This window comes from Cibotium barometz, chromosome 4 (genome assembly GCF_041138505.1).
Source record: "Cibotium barometz isolate CiBa-2024 chromosome 4, ASM4113850v1, whole genome shotgun sequence".
Classification (NCBI taxonomy): Eukaryota; Viridiplantae; Streptophyta; class Polypodiopsida; order Cyatheales; family Cibotiaceae; genus Cibotium; species Cibotium barometz.
The window spans coordinates 67,925,624-67,945,801 of NC_141049.1; positions in this window are offsets into that span (position 1 = coordinate 67,925,624).

Consider the following 20,178-nt stretch of genomic DNA (forward strand, 5'->3'; position numbering starts at 1 on the left):
ATTGACTTGCCAGTGAATGATGAGGAGGGGAAGGACATACCAACCAATCAGCTTGCTCATCGCAAGTGGAGCGTGCATACTGACCGATCAGCTCTTTCATTGCAAGTAAGGCATGGCATACTGACCAATCAGCTCGTTGCAGAGATAATGCTGTTCCCCATGATGTGACATGCAATCGTGTGATCTCGAGAAAGTAATGAGAGATCCAATGGCCACTATTGCTTGGTCTTCGAGTTGCGACCTTGATGACCTTCAATGGATTCCGAAAGGGGGCGTAGTTTATGAAACCTTAAGACCTTGAACACCAATGAATTTTCCCGGCAGGAAGCTCAAGTTTTGTGAGGTCGGAGCAGTGATGAAACACCAAGAAGTCCACTAATGAAACACACCAAGTCAGAAGTCCACTCACTTGTGTGTCACCCAAGGTCGATACGCATAATATACATGAGAAGCTCCTCCAAGCATCTGCAATTCATGGTCATCTACACATAAGCAACATATCTATACATCCATGAGGACATAGGTGTTTGGCACCCCACCACATGCTCCAAACTGGATATATTGATAAGCCACCCCCGAGTTAGAGACCAATGCAACACCAATGTAGCCAGCACCCTCAACACATGTGCACATCCCATAGTATGTACCCCAATTCTCATGACTGTCGATGATGCTGCTAGCCTGTGGGCTACCTAGTAGTAGCTGGGTGGGAGGTCCCTTTTTCAAGGTTAGAATCCCACCAAGGAACTCCACAAATCCAACTATATAGCCCTTAATCTAGTTCACATTGAGTAATCTGTCTGGCACGTTATGTCCGGGGACACATAACATCAAACGATCCACAAATCCAACTATATAGTTAATCTACTTCACAAGAGTAAACTATCCGATTTTGGTGTGTCAAATCCCTAGTATTGTCTCCATCCGCATTCTCTCTGCATTTAATCAACTACCCATAAATTGATATGTTTATAAGGGCTTGTTCTCTACGATCAACAGCCACAACTGACTTACGTGGAACATAATGGTGGGTAACACACCCCCATTCCTCATAACTGTCAATGATGCTGTCAACAATTGGGCTCACTAGAAGTTGGGTGGGAGGCCCCTCTTCCAAGCCACCCTATCTCTCACGACAATCAATGATGTTGCTAGCCTACCCAACAGTTGGGCGGGAGGTCCCTTTTTGAAGGTTAAAATCCCACCAAGAAACTCCACAAATGATCCACAAATTTAACTATATAGCCCATAATCCAGTTCACATTGAGTAAACTATCCTGCATGCTAGACTCACTATGTTCGGACATGGACATAACATTCTCCAACGGACACAAAATCTTGATTTTGGCATCAGATTGAAACAACATTCTCCCAAGTGTTGTCTCCATCTGCATGATACTTAGAAATTGACATGTTTATAAGGGTTACTTCTCTACGATCACAACTGCAACTGACTTATGTGGAACATAACAGATGGATCTCTCCATTTAATCAAGCACTCAGAAATCGACATGTTCTAAGGGTTCATTCTCTACGATCGACAATTGCCACCGGAACATACCATGCACCCTGAGTCCTCACAACTGTCAACGATGTTGCCAGTCCAGTGAGCTAACTGGGAGGCCCCTCTTCCAAGGTCAGAATCCCACCAAGGAACTTACCCACAAATGAGCCACAAATCCAGCTGTGTAGTCCGTGGTCTGGTTCGCATTGGGCAGACTGTCTTTTTGGGGTCCCCCAATGCTAGTCTTGATATGTTCGGAGATGAAACATAACATTCTCAAACTGAGATAAATCTCGATTTTGGTGTCATATTGAAAATAACATTCTTCCAAGTGTTGTCTCCATCCACACAATCTCTCCATTTAATCAACCACTAAAAAATTGACATGTTTCTAAGGGTTCATTCTCCATGATCAACAACCTCAACCATCTTATGGGAAACTTAAACGGATAGATCCTCAAGTGGAACAATCACCTTGATGGAGGTGAGAAGAAGGTTGCCTACACTATGGATCAATCACACAAGTGGTAGATAGAGAGAAGCAGCTCATGCAAGAGAGATCTTACAATCAAACCCATCCAACAAACATCCATCAAGCAAGCAAGATTCAATAGAACACAAGCAAGAGGGTATTGTGAACACAAGCAAGATGCAAACCTATCTACCAAACATCCATCAAGCAAGCAAGATTCCATTATTGAACACAAGCAAGAGGGTAGGGTGAACACAAATATTGTATTGCAAGGGAATGAATGTGCATTGCTTAATGTCAAAATTGACTTATATACAAATGACTAGCTTTCAATGTAGGTCAGCAAAAACTTAAAAATAGTCCAGGGCCACTAGTTCTAGTCTTAAGCAAGGGAATGAATGCCCATAGCTTAATGTCAAAATTGACTTATATACTAATACAAAAACAAGAGGGTAGGGTGAACACAAGTATTCTATTGCAAGGGAATGAATGCCCATTGCTTAATGTCAAAATTGACTTATATACAAATGACTAGCTTTAATAATTGGTCGGTAAAACTTAACAATAGTTCAGCGGTACTAGTTCTAGTCTTAAGCAAGTGTGTACACAAAGTTCGTGACTTTCCTATTTGCATTAAGCTCAAGGTAAGGTCACTTTATAAAGTCTAGTGCTATCTTGTGATTCCATTACATGTGGGTAAGATGGCAAAGTCCCTTATGGTCGGATGGGTGAAACCATGTGAACCTGCAAAGTGGTTAAGATACCCCCCTTCCTAATGGTGGATTGTGTCCTTGCATCAGGTGGTGTAGATAAAATAGGTTTCGTATGTTGTTGAGATATCGAGCTCAACTAGTGCTATGGTGGACATTGATGACCCGCCTGGGTGATAGCTTCCGCATCTACACCACTGGCATGGTTGGTGAGATTATGAGTGATATGCGGCCAATGGGATGATAGGCTATGTGACGGCCATTTTGGATTACTAGAGACTAGCATAGTTGTAGTCCTAACTCATTTAGTCGGGTTCACATTATGGACTGACCTTTGTATAAGTTGTAGTAGTTGAGTACTAACCCATATAGTTGTAGCCCTAACTCATTTAGTCGGGTTCACATTATGGACTGACCTTTGTATAAGTTGTAGTAGTTGAGTACTAACCCATATAGTGTGTACTTTTATCTTTATGTTATGTTTTTTGGTTGAGTAGAGAAGAAGAAGATAGAAGAAAATTTAGCCATCCATCTCTCTCTTGTGTTATCTTTATGTTATGTTTTTTGGTTGAGTAGAGAAGAAGAAGATAGAAGAAAATTCAGCCATCCATCTCTCTCTTGTGTCTTGCTCTCTTGTGTGTGTGTGTGTTTGCTTGCTAGGGTTTGAAGCTCTCCCTCTCCCCCACATTCTCTTTATGGTATCAGAGCCTGGATCGTGTGATCTCTCTTGTGTCTTGCTCTCTCTTGTGTGTGTGTGTTTGCTTTTACTAGGGTTTGAAGCTCTCCCTCTCCCCCACATTCTCTTTATGGTATCAGATCCTAGTTCGTGTGAGAGCTAAGCAGGCAAGCAAGAGGCAAGAACAAGCAAGGAAGGAAGTGGTACTACACGGGTAAGAGCACCGTCATCTCCTTCCCCTTCTTGGTTTAGGTACAACACCCTCTCAATAGCTCTCGGAGCTACACATCTCCGATTGAGGAGACGTCTTCGCGGGAGCGAAGTTACAGGGCAGGTATATTGTCCTATTGGACTTATTGGACATAATTTTTACAGCCAGATTCACGTTCTGGGCACTTTATGGGCCCTATTTTGTCACTGCAGGATATTTTCAACAGTTTTTAGAAGTTCTGGTATAGAACTGTTTTTGCTCATTATTGCAGTGCAGCAGTGCATTTTGGAAGTGCAAATAGGGTTCGCACATGTATTGTTGATACTAGGTGTATGCACATGTACTCTGGTTACATTTGATGACACATAGGCTGTGCTGAAGTACCGCTGCTACAATAGCACAGGAGATACTGCTGTATTAAAGGTTGCATACATAAGTTTTCTGTTTGTCGGTTATTTGATTGTTGCAGGAAAACATGTCTGATGGAATTAATCAGATTGTTAGTGAGAAGTTGGATAAGAATAACTTCCATGCCTGGAAGTTCAGAATAATCAACTTCCTAATGGGTAAAGGATTTTGGGATGATGTAGAAGGAGATAATGAGGAGCCTCTAGAGTTATCTGAGGAGAATGCCACTCCTGCAGATATAAAGGCATTCAAGGATTGGAATCAGGGTGCAAGAAAAGTTATGTACTGGCTTTCAATTAGTGTCACAGACACTATGATAGGACACATACAGGATGCAAACACTCCAGCAGTTGCATGGCAGAATTTGGTTTAGATGTTCCAGACTAACACAAAAGTAAAGAAGTTACAATTAAAGCAAGAGTTGCATACTGTGGAAAAGAAAAGCATGTCCATCAATGAATATGCTTTAAAGATCAAGGGCATTGTTGAATCCCTTGGGTCTATCAATGTATCAGTGGAGGATGATGATTTGGTGAGTGTCTGTCTGAACTGGCAAAGAGTACAAGCCATTCAAGACCTCCATTGTAGTTAGGGAGAATATTCCCAACTTTCGGGACTTGATATCTATGCTGATTATAGAAGAAAAAGCTTTAGGTGCTGATTGTCAATGTACAAAGATAAGTTAGCCCTAGAATGATGGGCGTATATACAAGCCGGGGGGGAAAACCTCCTAAAGAGGAAAAAAGGGCCCCAGCAATCCTAAGTGTGTTCACACATATCACTGCCTATATAGGGAGTGATGGTGCGAACGAGAGCTGGCACTTATGTATAGGGAAGTGCCATGCCCGAAGTAGATCAGTCCACAAAGGGGAGCAAGCCCAAAGCTTTACGGAAAGCTTCAAACTTCTCATGAGGAAGCGCCTTTGTGAAAAGATCGGTGAGGTTGTCCTGTGTTGGCACATATGCCAAGCTGATCTCTCCTGCTGAGAGTCTCTCCCTGACATAGTGATAATGCACCTCAATGTGCTTTGTGCGAGCATGAAAAACTGGATTTCTTGCAACTGCCAATGCGCTCTGACTGTCAGTGTAGATAGAGGTGGCAAACTCCTGTCCAACACCCAAGTCAGCCACATAAGCCGTCTGAACCACACACACTCAACCGTAGCTGTGAAAGCTGCCCTGTACTCAGCTTCACAACTAGAAGTGGCCACAGTGGGTTGCTTCTTGCTCAACCAAGATATGCATGAGCTATCGAGCATGAAACAAAAACCACTTGTGGACACTCTTGTGTCATAGCAACCAGCCCAATCTGAGTCCGAAAAAGCATGTAAATCTGGCAGCAACAATCCCCCCTTGGGATAGAACAACCCAAGATGTATGGTGCCACTCAAGTAGTGAAAGATGCGTTTAACTACATTCCAATGCTGAGACCCTGGGCTATGCATAAACCTACTCACCTGTGAGACTGCAAACTGAATGTCCGGCCTCGTAATGCATACATAAATGAGGCAACCAACAGCTGTCTGATAGAGTGTGACATCAAAGTGATCTCCAACATCATGAAGACTCAACTTCAGACCTGTCTCCATTGGAGTAGCAATAGGCTTGCAGTCTTCAAGGCCAAATCTCCGCAACAATGTCTCAATATACTTTGTCTGACACAAAGCAATACCTCCTTGAAGACTGCAATAGGCTTGCAGTCTTCAAGGCCAAATCTCCGCAACAATGTTTCAATATACTTTGTCTGACACAAAGCAATACCTCCATCACACTCTGCTTAAATTGTATCCCCAAATAATGATGCAAATGCCCCAAATCTGATATCTCAAAAGAGGCATTCAAACCAGCCTTAAAATCAGCAATATGACTCTCATTTGGTCCTGTGAGCAGCATGTCATTGACATAGAGAGCAATGATTAGATGTACATCATCCACACGTTTAATATACAAAGTGCTTTCTGTTGGACTATTCTGAAAACCATGTGCAGTCAAATATGCATGTATCTTTTCATACCAAGCTCGTGGAGCTTGCTTTAAACCATATAAAGCCTTTTTCAACCTGCACACTTTGTTTTCCTGTCCTCTTTGAACAAAACCATGAGGCTGCGATACATACACCTCCTCATGCAAATCTCCATTCAAGAACGCAGTCTTTATGTCCAACTGATGTACATTCCAACCATTATGAGCTGCCAATGTACAAATGCTATGAATGGTAGTCATACGACAAGTGGGAGCACCCTTTTCTTAAGCATAACCCTTTGCAACAAGTCTAGCCTTATAGCGATCAACACTGCCATCTGGCTTTCGTTTCAACTTAAAAACCCACTTACATCCAATGACCTTTTTACCAATAGGCAAATCACACAAAGACCATGTACCATTCTTCATTATAGCATCATATTCACTTTGCATTGCAGCCAACCAATTTTTTTATTTTTGTGCCTCATCAAATGAAAGAGGTTCTTCCTCTTCACACATACTAGACACAGCCAAAGCATATCAATCTGATGCATAAGAGGCATGCTGAAAACTTGAACAAGTAGGACTAGACATAGGTGCATCAATTTTACTATCACGCAAGGTATGCACCAACCATTTAGGCATACCTCTAGCCTGCTCATTTTTAGCCCTATCCTCATAAATTACATCCTGTAAATCTATATCAGAAATAGGCTGATCTATCATGTCGTTTGAAATCTGCATAGGCTGAATATTTGCCTCATTAGGACTTACATTTGAATTCCCACCTGTAAACAGAGGCAACAACGTATCAAATACATCCCGTGAGCTCACACCTGTCTCTTTGGTACATGATAACAAAGGCTGCACAGCATCTTCCACAAAAACAACATCTCGACTATCCAAGATACGCTTTGACTGCGGATGATACAATCTGTAATCCTTGCTCTCAGCACTGTAACCAACAAAAATGCATTTGACAGCCTTCACGAAGAAGAAGCAAGAATGCACACAACACACAGTGTATTAGATTGTGTCAATGTACAAAGATAAGTTAGCCCTAGAATGATGGGCGTATATACAAGCCGGGGAAAAAAACCTCTTAAAGAGGGAAAAAGTGCCCCAGCGGTCCTAAGTGTGTTCACACACATCACTGCCTATATATATGGCAACAGGTATGCATAAGATATGTGAAGCATGCCAACTTGGTAAGCAGGCCAAACATGCTTTCCCACATGAAAAGCATGTTAGTGCAAGGCCATTGGATGTCATACATTCAGATGTATGGGGACAGACCAAGACTGCAACAATGCAGGTTTTGCAGGTACTATGTTACATTCATTGATGACCACACTAGGAAAGTGTGGGTTTATTTCATGAAGGAGAAAAGTGAGTTGTTTGCTCACTTCCAGAGGGGTGAAAGCATGAATAGGTGGCTCAATAGCTGGTGTCCATGGACACCCACATATAGAGCTATTTGGCACTTCATACTGGTAATTTAAAGGGTGCCTCAATCTTAAAAAAAGACTTTAAAGAAACATTTTTAAAAAAGTGAAGCCAACTGAAAAAAGTGGAGCCAACTGAAACGTCTTCACGACTCCACTCCTCTAAAAAAAGACTTTAAAGAAACATTTTAAAAAAAGTGAAGCCAACTGAAAAAAGTGGAGCCAACCGAAACGTCTTCATGACTCCACTCCTCTAAGAGTAGTGGTTGTGAGATACTCTCTCTCTCTCTCTCTCTCTCTCTCTCTCTCTCTCTCTCTCTCTCTGCACACAGAACTCCATCTCTCTCTATCTCTCTACCTTGAGCATGCACAGAGCTCTGCACAGGCTTCCATCTCTCTCTCTCTCTCTCTCTCTCTCTCTCTCTCTCTCTCTCTCTCTCTCTCTCTCTCTCTCTCTCTCTCTCTCTTCTGTGGGTGCAAATGAGAAATTGAATCAGAGAGCTCTGCACAGGTTTCCATCTCCCTCTCTCTCTCTCTCTCTCTCTCTCTCTCTCTCTCTCTCTCTCTCTCTCTCTCTCTCAATTCTAATCTCTGTGTGCAACAGAGAATTCATTAGTGTTGGCTCTCTCTCTCTCTCTCTCTCTCTCTCTCTCTCTATGGAAGGCCCATAATCAGCAATTGAGACTTGTCAAATGGAGCTTGGTATAACTGTCCAGGAATTACGGGTGTTTGGAAGTACTACTGAGGGTAATTTTTATCCAAGATTTGTTGAACAGGTGCAGAGCAATCACTTTACAGGGTTGTTCTGAGCCAGATGGGGAGTCACTTTTGGAAGCACAGGTTTTGGAGGCGCCAGTACGTAAGGTACAAATGAATTCCAAATGCATGCACAGCTTGGTGAGGCTGAGATCATTTCAGTATGGAAATATGAGGCCATGATGAAGAGGGAGAATCAAAAATGATGCCTTACTCCTCAGAAGCATGCTGAAGGTGCAAGCAATAGGGAGGAACCTACTATTGAAGAGGACATTCAAGCAAGGAAAAGGATGTCTTCTGAGACCATTGTTCACCACATTATCTCAGAGTTGAGTGTTTATGGAAGAGAAGACCAGAAGGAAGTAATCCAAGTAGTTCTAAATGACAAACGCATTTTACAATGCACACAAGATAAAGTTCATAGTCACTCCCTTGATATTCTCTCTGCATTTAGGATCTCCCTACATGCGTTGAAGAATCTTAAGTCTAACGATGAGCTTTTCTTGAAACGTAGCACTTTAACCATGCTTGTGAATGGGTTAATGCAACTTAATGACACTAGAAACAAAGGTATCAATCTTATCGAAGTTTCCAATCTACTTGGGTATTCATCCACGGAACCTCTATGCTGCTATGCATAGAGTTGATAATGATGTTGGCGCTTCAAGCATGCTACCATTGGACTTATGTAAGAGACAATCGATGCATGGCAAGTTAGATGATGAGGTGAAGGAGATACTTTGGACAGAGTACACCAGGGTTTCTCCAAACAAGAAAGACATCGTTCAATGATGTATTGGCGGCAAGCAATACATTGAGCATTCAGTGCACTTGCTAGATGAATCTCAGGTAATAAAAGGAGTCACAGTCTTAACTTCCATTTCTATTGTCTGTTACTATGTGTTATGTGATACATCCCACTTGCACCTGTGCTATTGCATGCAAAATAGCAATCAAAAGCATATGTGCTATTTTGTGTTATATAGCACTAGCCTTCTATTTGATTTTTTCTGCTTGTTTGTGTTAACTAATGTATAGTGCTTGTATGTCTGCTATAGTCCTCAATGTGTGCTATATGGGGTAACTCTGCTATTGTGTGCTAACTAGCATTTTATAGAGAAGATTATTCACAAGCACTGTACTAGCATGTTTGCTATTGTCTACTATTATGGTGCTATATAGCATAGAAGATCATACTCGTTATTGCATAGCATACTAGTATGTGCTTTTAAGTGCTATCCTATGCTATATAGCACAGTAAGCATATTTGCTATTGTCCACTAGCATGTTTGCTATCCTATGCTATATAGCACAGTAAGCATGTTTGCTATTGTCCACTAGCATGTGCTATATCTAATGCTGTGCACTGGCATGTGTGTTATTGACTGTTATTGTGTGTTATATAGCAGTCAGAAGATTCACAATGTGATGCATCTGTGCTATGGGGTGCTATTCTTTGCTACGGTCCACATGCATTTGTGCTATGGTGTATACCAGTTATTGCATAGCAATTGCATCTGTGCTATTGCTTGCCATTATGTGCTATGTAGCAAACAAGGGCATCTGTGCTATTATCCACTATTGTGTGCTATATAATGCATTGCACTAGCATGTGTGGTATTGACTGCTATTGTCTAGCATCCAGAAGTATAATGCATTGCACTAGCATGTGTGGTATTGACTGCTATTGTCTAGCATCCAGGAGTGTACCAGTTATTGCATAGCACTTGCATCTGTGCTATTGCTTGCTATTCTATGCTATATAGCAATCAAAAGCATATGTGCTATTATCAACTTTTTACTAGCATGTGTGGCATTGACTGCTATTGTGTGCAGCCACGAATACATCTGCTATTGTCTACTAGTATGTGTTACATAAGCCATAGCACTTGCACATGTGCTGTTGTCTTCATATGTGTGCTATGTAATGCATTGCACTAGAATGTGTGTTTTTGGTCAGCTATGTGGTGCTATATAATGCATAGCAAAAGCATAATGAGTTTTGCACTACTGTCTCTTTGGTACATGATAACAAAGGCTGCACAGCATCTTCCAAAAACAACATCTCGACTATCCAAGATACGCTTTGACTGCGGATGATACAATCTGTAACCCTTGCTCTCAGCACTGTAACCAACAAAAATGCATTTGACAGCCTTCACGAAGAAGAAGCAAGAATGCACACAAACAGTGTATTAGATTGTGTCAATGTACAAAGATAAGTTAGCCCTAGAATGATGGGCGTATATACAAGCCGGGGGAAAAAACCTCCTAAAGAGGGAAAAAGTGCCCCAGCGGTCCTAAGTGTGTTCACACACATCACTGCCTATATATATGGCAACAGGTATGCATAAGGTATGTGAAGCATGCCAACTTGGTAAGCAGGCCAAACATGCTTTCCCACATGAAAAGCATGTCAGTGCAAGGCCATTGGATGTTATACATTCAGATGTATGGGGAGGACAGACCAAGATTGCAACAATGCAGGTTGCAGGTACTATGTTACATTCATTGATGACCACACTAGGAAAGTGTGGGTTTATTTCATGAAGGAGAAAAGTGAGGTGTCTGCTCACTTCCAGAGGGGTGAAAGCATGAATAGGTGGCTCAATAGCTTGTGTCCATGGACACCCAGGTATAGAGCTATTTGGCACTTCATACTGGTAATTTAAAGGGTGCCTCAATCTTAAAAAAAGACTTTAAAGAAACATTTTAAAAAAGTGAAGCCAACTGAAAAAAGTGGAGCCAACTGAAACGTCTTCATCACGACCACTCCTCTAAAAAAAGACTTTAAAGAAACATTTTTTAAAAAGTGAAGCCAACTGAAAAAAGTGGAGCCAACCGAAACGTCTTCATGACTCCACTCCTCTGAGAGTAGTGGTTGTGAGATACTCTCTCTCTCTCTCTCTCTCTCTCTCTCTCTCTCTCTCTCTCTCTCTCTCTCTCTCTCTCTCTGCACACATAGAACTCCATCTCTCTCTGTCTCTCTACCTTGAGCATGCACAGAGCTCTACACAGGCTTCCATCTCTCTCTCTCTCTCTCCTCTCTCTCTCTCTCTCTGTGCACACACAGAACTCCATCTCTCTCTGTCTCTCTACCTTGAGCATGCACAGAGCTCTACACAGGCTTCCATCTCTCTCTCTCTCTCTCTCTCTCTCTCTCTCTCTCTTCTGTGGGTGCAAATGAGAAAATTGAATCAGAGAGCTCTGCACAGGTTTCCATCTCTCTCTCTCTCTCTTCTCTCTCTCTCTCTCTCTCTCTCTCTCAATTCTAATCTCTGTGTGCAACAGAGAATTCATTAGTGTTGGCTCTCTCTCTCTCTCTCTCCCTCTCTCTCTCTCTCTCTCTCTCTCCTCTCTCTCTCTCTCTCTGTGGAAGGCCCACAATCAGCAATTGAGACTTGTCAAATGGAGCTTGGTACAACTGTCCAGGATTTACGGGTGTTTGGAAGTACTACTCAGGGTAATTTTTATCCAAGATTTGTTGAACAGGTGCAGAGTGTAATCACTTTACAGGGTTGTTCTGAGCCAGATGGGGAGTCACTTTTGGAAGCACAGGTTTTGGAGGCACCAGTACGTAAGGTACAAATGAATTCCAAATGCATGCACAGCTTGGTGAGGCTAAGATCATTTCAGTACGGAAATATGAGGCCATGATGAAGAGGGAGTATCAAAAATGATGCCTTACTCCTCAGAAGCAAGCTGAAGGTGCAAGCAATAGGGAGGAACCTACTATTGAAGAGGACATTCAAGCAAGGAAAAGGATGTCTTTCTGAGACCATTGTTCACCACATTATCTCAGAGTTGAGTGTTTATGGAAGAGAAGACCAGAAGGAAGTAATCCAAGTAGTTCTAAATGATGACAAACGCATTTTACAATGCACACAAGATAAAGTTCATAATCACTCCCTTGATATTCTCTCTGCATTTAGGATCTCCCTACATGCATTGAAGAATCTTAAGTCTAACGATGAGCTTTTCTTGAAACGTAGCACTTTAACCATGCTTGTGAATGGGTTAATGCAACTTAATGACACTAGAAACAAAGGTATCAGTCTTATCGAAGTTTCCAATCTACTTGGGTATTCATCCACACAGAACCTCTATGCTCTTAGTTGATAATGATGTTGGCGCTTCAAGCATGCTACCATTGGACTTATGTAAGAGACAATCGATGCATGGCAAGTTAGATGATGAGGTGAATGAGATAATTTGGATGGAGGACACCAGGGTTTCTCCAAACAAGAAAGACATCGTTCAATGATGTATTGGCGGCAAGCAATACATTGAGCATTCAGTGCACTTGCTAGATGAATCTCAAGTAATAAGGAGTCACAGTCTTAACTTCCATTTCTATTGTTTGTTACTATGTGTTATGTGATACATCCCACTTGCACTTGTGCTATTGCATGCAAAATAGCAATCAAAAGCATATGTGCTATTTTGTGTTATATAGCACTAGGCTTCTATTTGATTTTGTCTGCTTGTTTGTGTTAACTAATGTATGGTGCTTGTATGTCTGCTATAGTCCTCAATGTGTGCTATATGGGGTAACTCTGCTATTGTGTGCTAACCAGCATTTTATAGAGAAGATTATTCACAAGCACTGTACTAGCATGTTTGCTATTGTGTACTATTATGGTGCTATATAGCATAGAAGATCATACTCGTTATTGCATAGCATACTAGTATGTGCTATTAAGTGTTATCCTATGCTATAAAGCACAGGAAGCATATTTGCTATTGTCCACTAGCATGTTTGCTATCCTATGCTATATAGCACAGTAAGCATGTTTGCTATTGTCCACTAGCATGTGCTATATCTAATGCTGTGCACTGGCATGTGTGTTATTGAGTGCTATTGTGTGCTATATATAGCAGTCAAAAGATTCACAATGTGATGCATCTGTGCTATGGGGTGCTATTCTTTGCTACAGTCCACATGCATTTGTGCTATGGTGTATACCAGTTATTGCATAGCAGTTGCATCTGTGCTATTGCTTGCCATTATGTGCTATGTAGCAACCAAGGGCATCTGTGCTATTATCCACTATTGTGTGCTTTATAATGCATTGCACTAGCATGTGTGGTATTGACTGCTATTGTCTAGCATCCAGAAGTATAATGCATTGCACTAGCATGTGTGGTATTGACTGCTATTGTCTAGCATCCAGGAGTGTACCAGTTATTGCATAGCACTTGCATCTGTGCTATTGCTTGCTATTCTATGCTATATAGCAATCAAAAGCATATGTGCTATTATCAACTTTTTACTAGCATGTGTGGCATTGACTGCTATTGTGTGCAGCCACGAATACATCTGCTATTGTCTACTAGTATGTGTTACATAAGCCATAGCACTTGCACATGTGCTGTTGTCTTCATATGTGTGCTATGTAATGCATTGCACTAGAATGAGTTTTGCACTACTGTCTCTTTGGTACATGATAACAAAGGCTGCACAGCATCTTCCAAAAACAACATCTCGACTATCCAAGATACGCTTTGACTGCGGATGATACAATCTGTAACCCTTGCTCTCAGCACTGTAACCAACAAAAATGCATTTGACAGCCTTCACGAAGAAGAAGCAAGAATGCACACAAACAGTGTATTAGATTGTGTCAATGTACAAAGATAAGTTAGCCCTAGAATGATGGGCGTATATACAAGCCGGGGGAAAAAACCTCCTAAAGAGGGAAAAAGTGCCCCAGCGGTCCTAAGTGTGTTCACACACATCACTGCCTATATATATGGCAACAGGTATGCATAAGGTATGTGAAGCATGCCAACTTGGTAAGCAAGCCAAACATGCTTTCCCACATGAAAATCATGTCAGTGCAAGGCCATTGAATGTTATACATTCAAATGTATGGGGATAGACCAAGACTGCAACAATGCAGGTTGTAGGTACTATGTTACATTCATTGATGACCACACTCGAAAAGTGTGGGTTTATTTCATGAAGGAGAAAAGTGAGGTGTTTGCTCACTTCCAGAGGGGTGACAGCATGAATAGGTGGCTCAATAGCTGGTGTCCATGGACACTCAGGTATAGAGCTACTCGGCACTTCATACTGGTAATTTAAAGGGTGCCTCAATCTTAAAAAAAGACTTTTAAAAAAAAAGTGAAGCCAACTAAAAAAAGTGGAGCCAACTGAAACGTCTTCACTCACGCCACTCCTCTAAAAAAAGACTTTAAAGAAACATTTTTAAAAAAGTGAAACCAACTAAAAAAAGTGGAGCCAACCAAAACATCTTCATGACTCCACTCCTCTGAGAGTAGTGGTTTTTGTGAGATACTCTCTCTCTCTCTCTCTCTCTCTCTCTCTCTCTCTCTCTCTCTCTCTCTCTCTCTCTCTTGCACATAGAACTCCATCTCTCTCTGTCTCTCTACCTTGAGCATGCACAGAGCTCTGCACAGGCTTCCATCTCTCTCTCTCTCTCTCTCTCTCTCTCTCTCTCTCTCTCTCTCTCTCTCAATTCTAATTTCTGTGTGCAACAGAGAATTCATTAGTGTTGGAGCTCTCTCTCTCTCTCTCTCTCTCTATGGAAGGCCCACAATCAGCAATTGAGACTTGTCAAATGGAGCCTGGTACAACTGTCCAGGAATTACGGGTGTTTGGAAGTACTACTGAGGGTAATTTTTATCCAAGATTTGTTGAACAGGTGCAGAGCGTAATCACTTTACAGGGTTGTTCTGAGCTAGATAGGGAGTCACTTTTGGAAGCACAGGTTTTGGAGGCACCAGTACGTAAGGTACAAATGAATTCCAAATGCATGCAAGAGCTTGGTGAGGCTGAGATCATTTCAGTACGAAAATATGAGGCCATGATGAAGAGGGAGTATCAAAAATGATGCCTTACTCCTCAGAAGCAGGCCGAAGGTGCAAGCAATAGGGAGGAACCTACTATTGAAGAGGACATTCAAGCAAGGAAAAGGATGTCTTCTGAGACCATTGTTCACCACATTATCTCAGAGTTGAGTTTTTATGAAAGAGAAGGAAGTAATCCAAGTAGTTCTAAATGTTACAATGTGCACAAGATAAAGTTCATAATCACTCCCTTGATATTCTCTCTGCATTTAGGATCTCCCTACATGCGTTGAAGAATCTTAAGTCTAACGATGAGCTTTTCTTGAAACGTAGCACTTTAACCATGCTTGTGAATGGGTTAATGCAACTTAATGACACTAGAAACAAAGGTATCAGTCTTATCGAAGTTCCAATCTACTTGGGTATTCATCCACTGAACCTCTATGCTGCTATATGCATAGAGTTGATAATGATGTTGGCGCTTTAAGCATACTACCATTGGACTTATGTAAGAGACAATCGATGCATGGCAAGTTAGATGATGAGGTGAAGAAGATAGTTTGGACGGAGTACACCAGGGTTTCTCCAAACAAGAAAGACATCATTCAATGATGTATTGGCCGCAAGCAATACATTGAGCATTCAGTGCACTTGCTAGATGAATCTCAGGTAATGAGGAGTCATAGTCTTAACTTCCATTTCTATTGTCTGTTACTATGTGTAATGTGATACATCCCACTTGCACCTGTGCTATTGCATGCAAAATAGCAATCAAAAGCATATGTGCTTTTTTGTCCTATATAGCACTAGGCTTCTATTTGATTTTTTCTGCTTGTTTGTGTTAACTGTATAGTGCTTGTATGTCTGCTACTATAGTCCTCAATGTGTTCTATATGGGGTAAGTCTGCTATTGTGTGCTAACCAGCATTTTATAGAGAAGATTATTCACAAGCACTGTACTAGCATGTTTGCTATTGTCTACTATTATGGTGCTATATAGCATAGAAGATCATACTAGTTATTGCATAGCATACTAGTATGTGCTATTAAGTGTTATCCTATGCTATATAGCACAGTGAGCATGTTTGCTATTGTCCACTAGCATGTTTGCTATCCTATGCTATATAGCATAGTAAGCATGCTTGCTATTGTCCACTAGCATGTGCTATATCTAATGCTGTGCACAGCATGTGTGTTATTGACTACTATTGTGTGCTATATAGCAGTCAGAAGATTCACAATGTGATGCATCTGTGCTATGGGGTGCTATTCATTGCCACAGTCCAACCAGTTATTGCATAGCAGTTGCATCTGTGCTATTGCTTGCCATTATGTGCTATGTAGCAACCAAGGGCATCTGTGCTATTATCCACTATTGTGTGCTATATAATGCATTGCACTAGCATGTGTGGTATTGACTGCTATTGTCTAGCATCCAGGAGTGTACCAGTTATTGCATAGCACTTGCATCTGTGCTATTGCTTGCTATTCTATGCTATATAGCAATCAAAAGCATATGTGCTATTATCAACTTTTTACTAGCATGTGTGGCATTGACTGCTATTGTGTGCAGCCACGAATACATCTGCTATTGTCTACTAGTATGTGTTACATAAGCCATAGCACTTGCACATGTGCTGTTGTCTTCATATGTGTGCTATGTAATGCATTGCACTAGAATGAGTTTTGCACTACTGTCTCTTTGGTACATGATAACAAAGGCTGCACAGCATCTTCCAAAAACAACATCTCGACTATCCAAGATACGCTTTGACTGCGGATGATACAATCTGTAACCCTTGCTCTCAGCACTGTAACCAACAAAAATGCATTTGACAGCCTTCACGAAGAAGAAGCAAGAATGCACACAAACAGTGTATTAGATTGTGTCAATGTACAAAGATAAGTTAGCCCTAGAATGATGGGCGTATATACAAGCCGGGGGAAAAAACCTCCTAAAGAGGGAAAAAGTGCCCCAGCGGTCCTAAGTGTGTTCACACACATCACTGCCTATATATATGGCAACAGGTATGCATAAGGTATGTGAAGCATGCCAACTTGGTAAGCAAGCCAAACATGCTTTCCCACATGAAAATCATGTCAGTGCAAGGCCATTGAATGTTATACATTCAAATGTATGGGGATAGACCAAGACTGCAACAATGCAGGTTGTAGGTACTATGTTACATTCATTGATGACCACACTAGAAAAGTGTGGGTTTATTTCATGAAGGAGAAAAGTGAGGTGTTTGCTCACTTCCAGAGGGGTGACAGCATGAATAGGTGGCTCAATAGCTGGTGTCCATGGACACTCAGGTATAGAGCTACTCGGCACTTCATACTGGTAATTTAAAGGGTGCCTCAATCTTAAAAAAAGACTTTTAAAAAAAAAGTGAAGCCAACTAAAAAAAGTGGAGCCAACTGAAACGTCTTCACTCACGCCACTCCTCTAAAAAAAGACTTTAAAGAAACATTTTTAAAAAAGTGAAACCAACTAAAAAAAGTGGAGCCAACCAAAACATCTTCATGACTCCACTCCTCTGAGAGTAGTGGTTTTTGTGAGATACTCTCTCTCTCTCTCTCTCTCTCTCTCTCTCTCTCTCTCTCTCTCTCTCTCTCTCTCTCTCTCTCTCTCTCTCTTTGCACATAGAACTCCATCTCTCTCTGTCTCTCTACCTTCAGCATGCACAGAGCTCTGCACAGGCTTCCATCTCTCTCTCTCTCTCTCTCTCTCTCTCTCTCTCTCTCTCTCTCTCTCAATTCTAATTTCTGTGTGCAACAGAGAATTCATTAGTGTTGGAGCTCTCTCTCTCTCTCTCTCTCTCTATGGAAGGCCCACAATCAGCAATTGAGACTTGTCAAATGGAGCCTGGTACAACTGTCCAGGAATTACGGGTGTTTGGAAGTACTACTGAGGGTAATTTTTATCCAAGATTTGTTGAACAGGTGCAGAGCGTAATCACTTTACAGGGTTGTTCTGAGCTAGATAGGGAGTCACTTTTGGAAGCACAGGTTTTGGAGGCACCAGTACGTAAGGTACAAATGAATTCCAAATGCATGCAAGAGCTTGGTGAGGCTGAGATCATTTCAGTACGAAAATATGAGGCCATGATGAAGAGGGAGTATCAAAAATGATGCCTTACTCCTCAGAAGCAGGCCGAAGGTGCAAGCAATAGGGAGGAACCTACTATTGAAGAGGACATTCAAGCAAGGAAAAGGATGTCTTCTGAGACCATTGTTCACCACATTATCTCAGAGTTGAGTTTTTATGAAAGAGAAGGAAGTAATCCAAGTAGTTCTAAATGTTACAATGTGCACAAGATAAAGTTCATAATCACTCCCTTGATATTCTCTCTGCATTTAGGATCTCCCTACATGCGTTGAAGAATCTTAAGTCTAACGATGAGCTTTTCTTGAAACGTAGCACTTTAACCATGCTTGTGAATGGGTTAATGCAACTTAATGACACTAGAAACAAAGGTATCAGTCTTATCGAAGTTCCAATCTACTTGGGTATTCATCCACTGAACCTCTATGCTGCTATATGCATAGAGTTGATAATGATGTTGGCGCTTTAAGCATACTACCATTGGACTTATGTAAGAGACAATCGATGCATGGCAAGTTAGATGATGAGGTGAAGAAGATAGTTTGGACGGAGTACACCAGGGTTTCTCCAAACAAGAAAGACATCATTCAATGATGTATTGGCCGCAAGCAATACATTGAGCATTCAGTGCACTTGCTAGATGAATCTCAGGTAATGAGGAGTCATAGTCTTAACTTCCATTTCTATTGTCTGTTACTATGTGTAATGTGATACATCCCACTTGCACCTGTGCTATTGCATGCAAAATAGCAATCAAAAGCATATGTGCTTTTTTGTCCTATATAGCACTAGGCTTCTATTTGATTTTTTCTGCTTGTTTGTGTTAACTGTATAGTGCTTGTATGTCTGCTACTATAGTCCTCAATGTGTTCTATATGGGGTAAGTCTGCTATTGTGTGCTAACCAGCATTTTATAGAGAAGATTATTCACAAGCACTGTACTAGCATGTTTGCTATTGTCTACTATTATGGTGCTATATAGCATAGAAGATCATACTAGTTATTGCATAGCATACTAGTATGTGCTATTAAGTGTTATCCTATGCTATATAGCACAGTGAGCATGTTTGCTATTGTCCACTAGCATGTTTGCTATCCTATGCTATATAGCATAGTAAGCATGCTTGCTATTGTCCACTAGCATGTGCTATATCTAATGCTGTGCACAGCATGTGTGTTATTGACTACTATTGTGTGCTGTATAGCAGTCAGAAGATTCACAATGTGATGCATCTGTGCTATGGGGTGCTATTCATTGCCACAGTCCAACCAGTTATTGCATAGCAGTTGCATCTGTGCTATTGCTTGCCATTATGTGCTATGTAGCAACCAAGGGCATCTGTGCTATTATCCACTATTGTGTGCTATATAATGCATTGCACTAGCATGTGTGGTATTGACTGCTATTGTCTAGCATCCAGGAGTATACCAGTTATTGCATAGCACTTGCATCTGTGCTATTGCTTGCTATTCTATGCTATATAGCAATCAAAAGCATATGTGCTATTATCAACTTTTTACTAGCATGTGTGGCATTGACTGCTATTGTGTGTTATATAGCAGCCACGAATACATCTGCTATTGTCTACTAGTATGTGTTACATAAGCCATAGCACTTGCACATGTGATGTTGTCTTCATATGTGTGCTATGTAATGCATTGCACTAGAATGTGTGTTTTTGGTCAGCTATGTGGTGCTATATAATGCATAGCAAAAGCATAATGAGTTTTGCACTACTGTCTCTTTGGTACATGATAACAAAGGCTGCACAGCATCTTCCAAAAACAACATCTCGACTATCCAAGATATGCTTTGACTACGGATGATACAATCTGTAACCCTTGCTCTCAGCACTGTAACCAACAAAAATGCATTTGACAGCCCTCACGAAGAAGAAGCAAGAATGCACACAAACAGTGTATTAGATTGTGTCAATGTACAAAGATAAGTTAGCCCTAGAATGATGGGCGTATATACAAGCCAGGGGAAAAAACCTCCTAAAGAGGGAAAAAGTGCCCCAGCGGTCCTAAGTGTGTTCACACACATCACTGCCTATATATATGGCAACACGTATGCATAAGGTATGTGAAGCATGCCAACTTGGTAAGCAG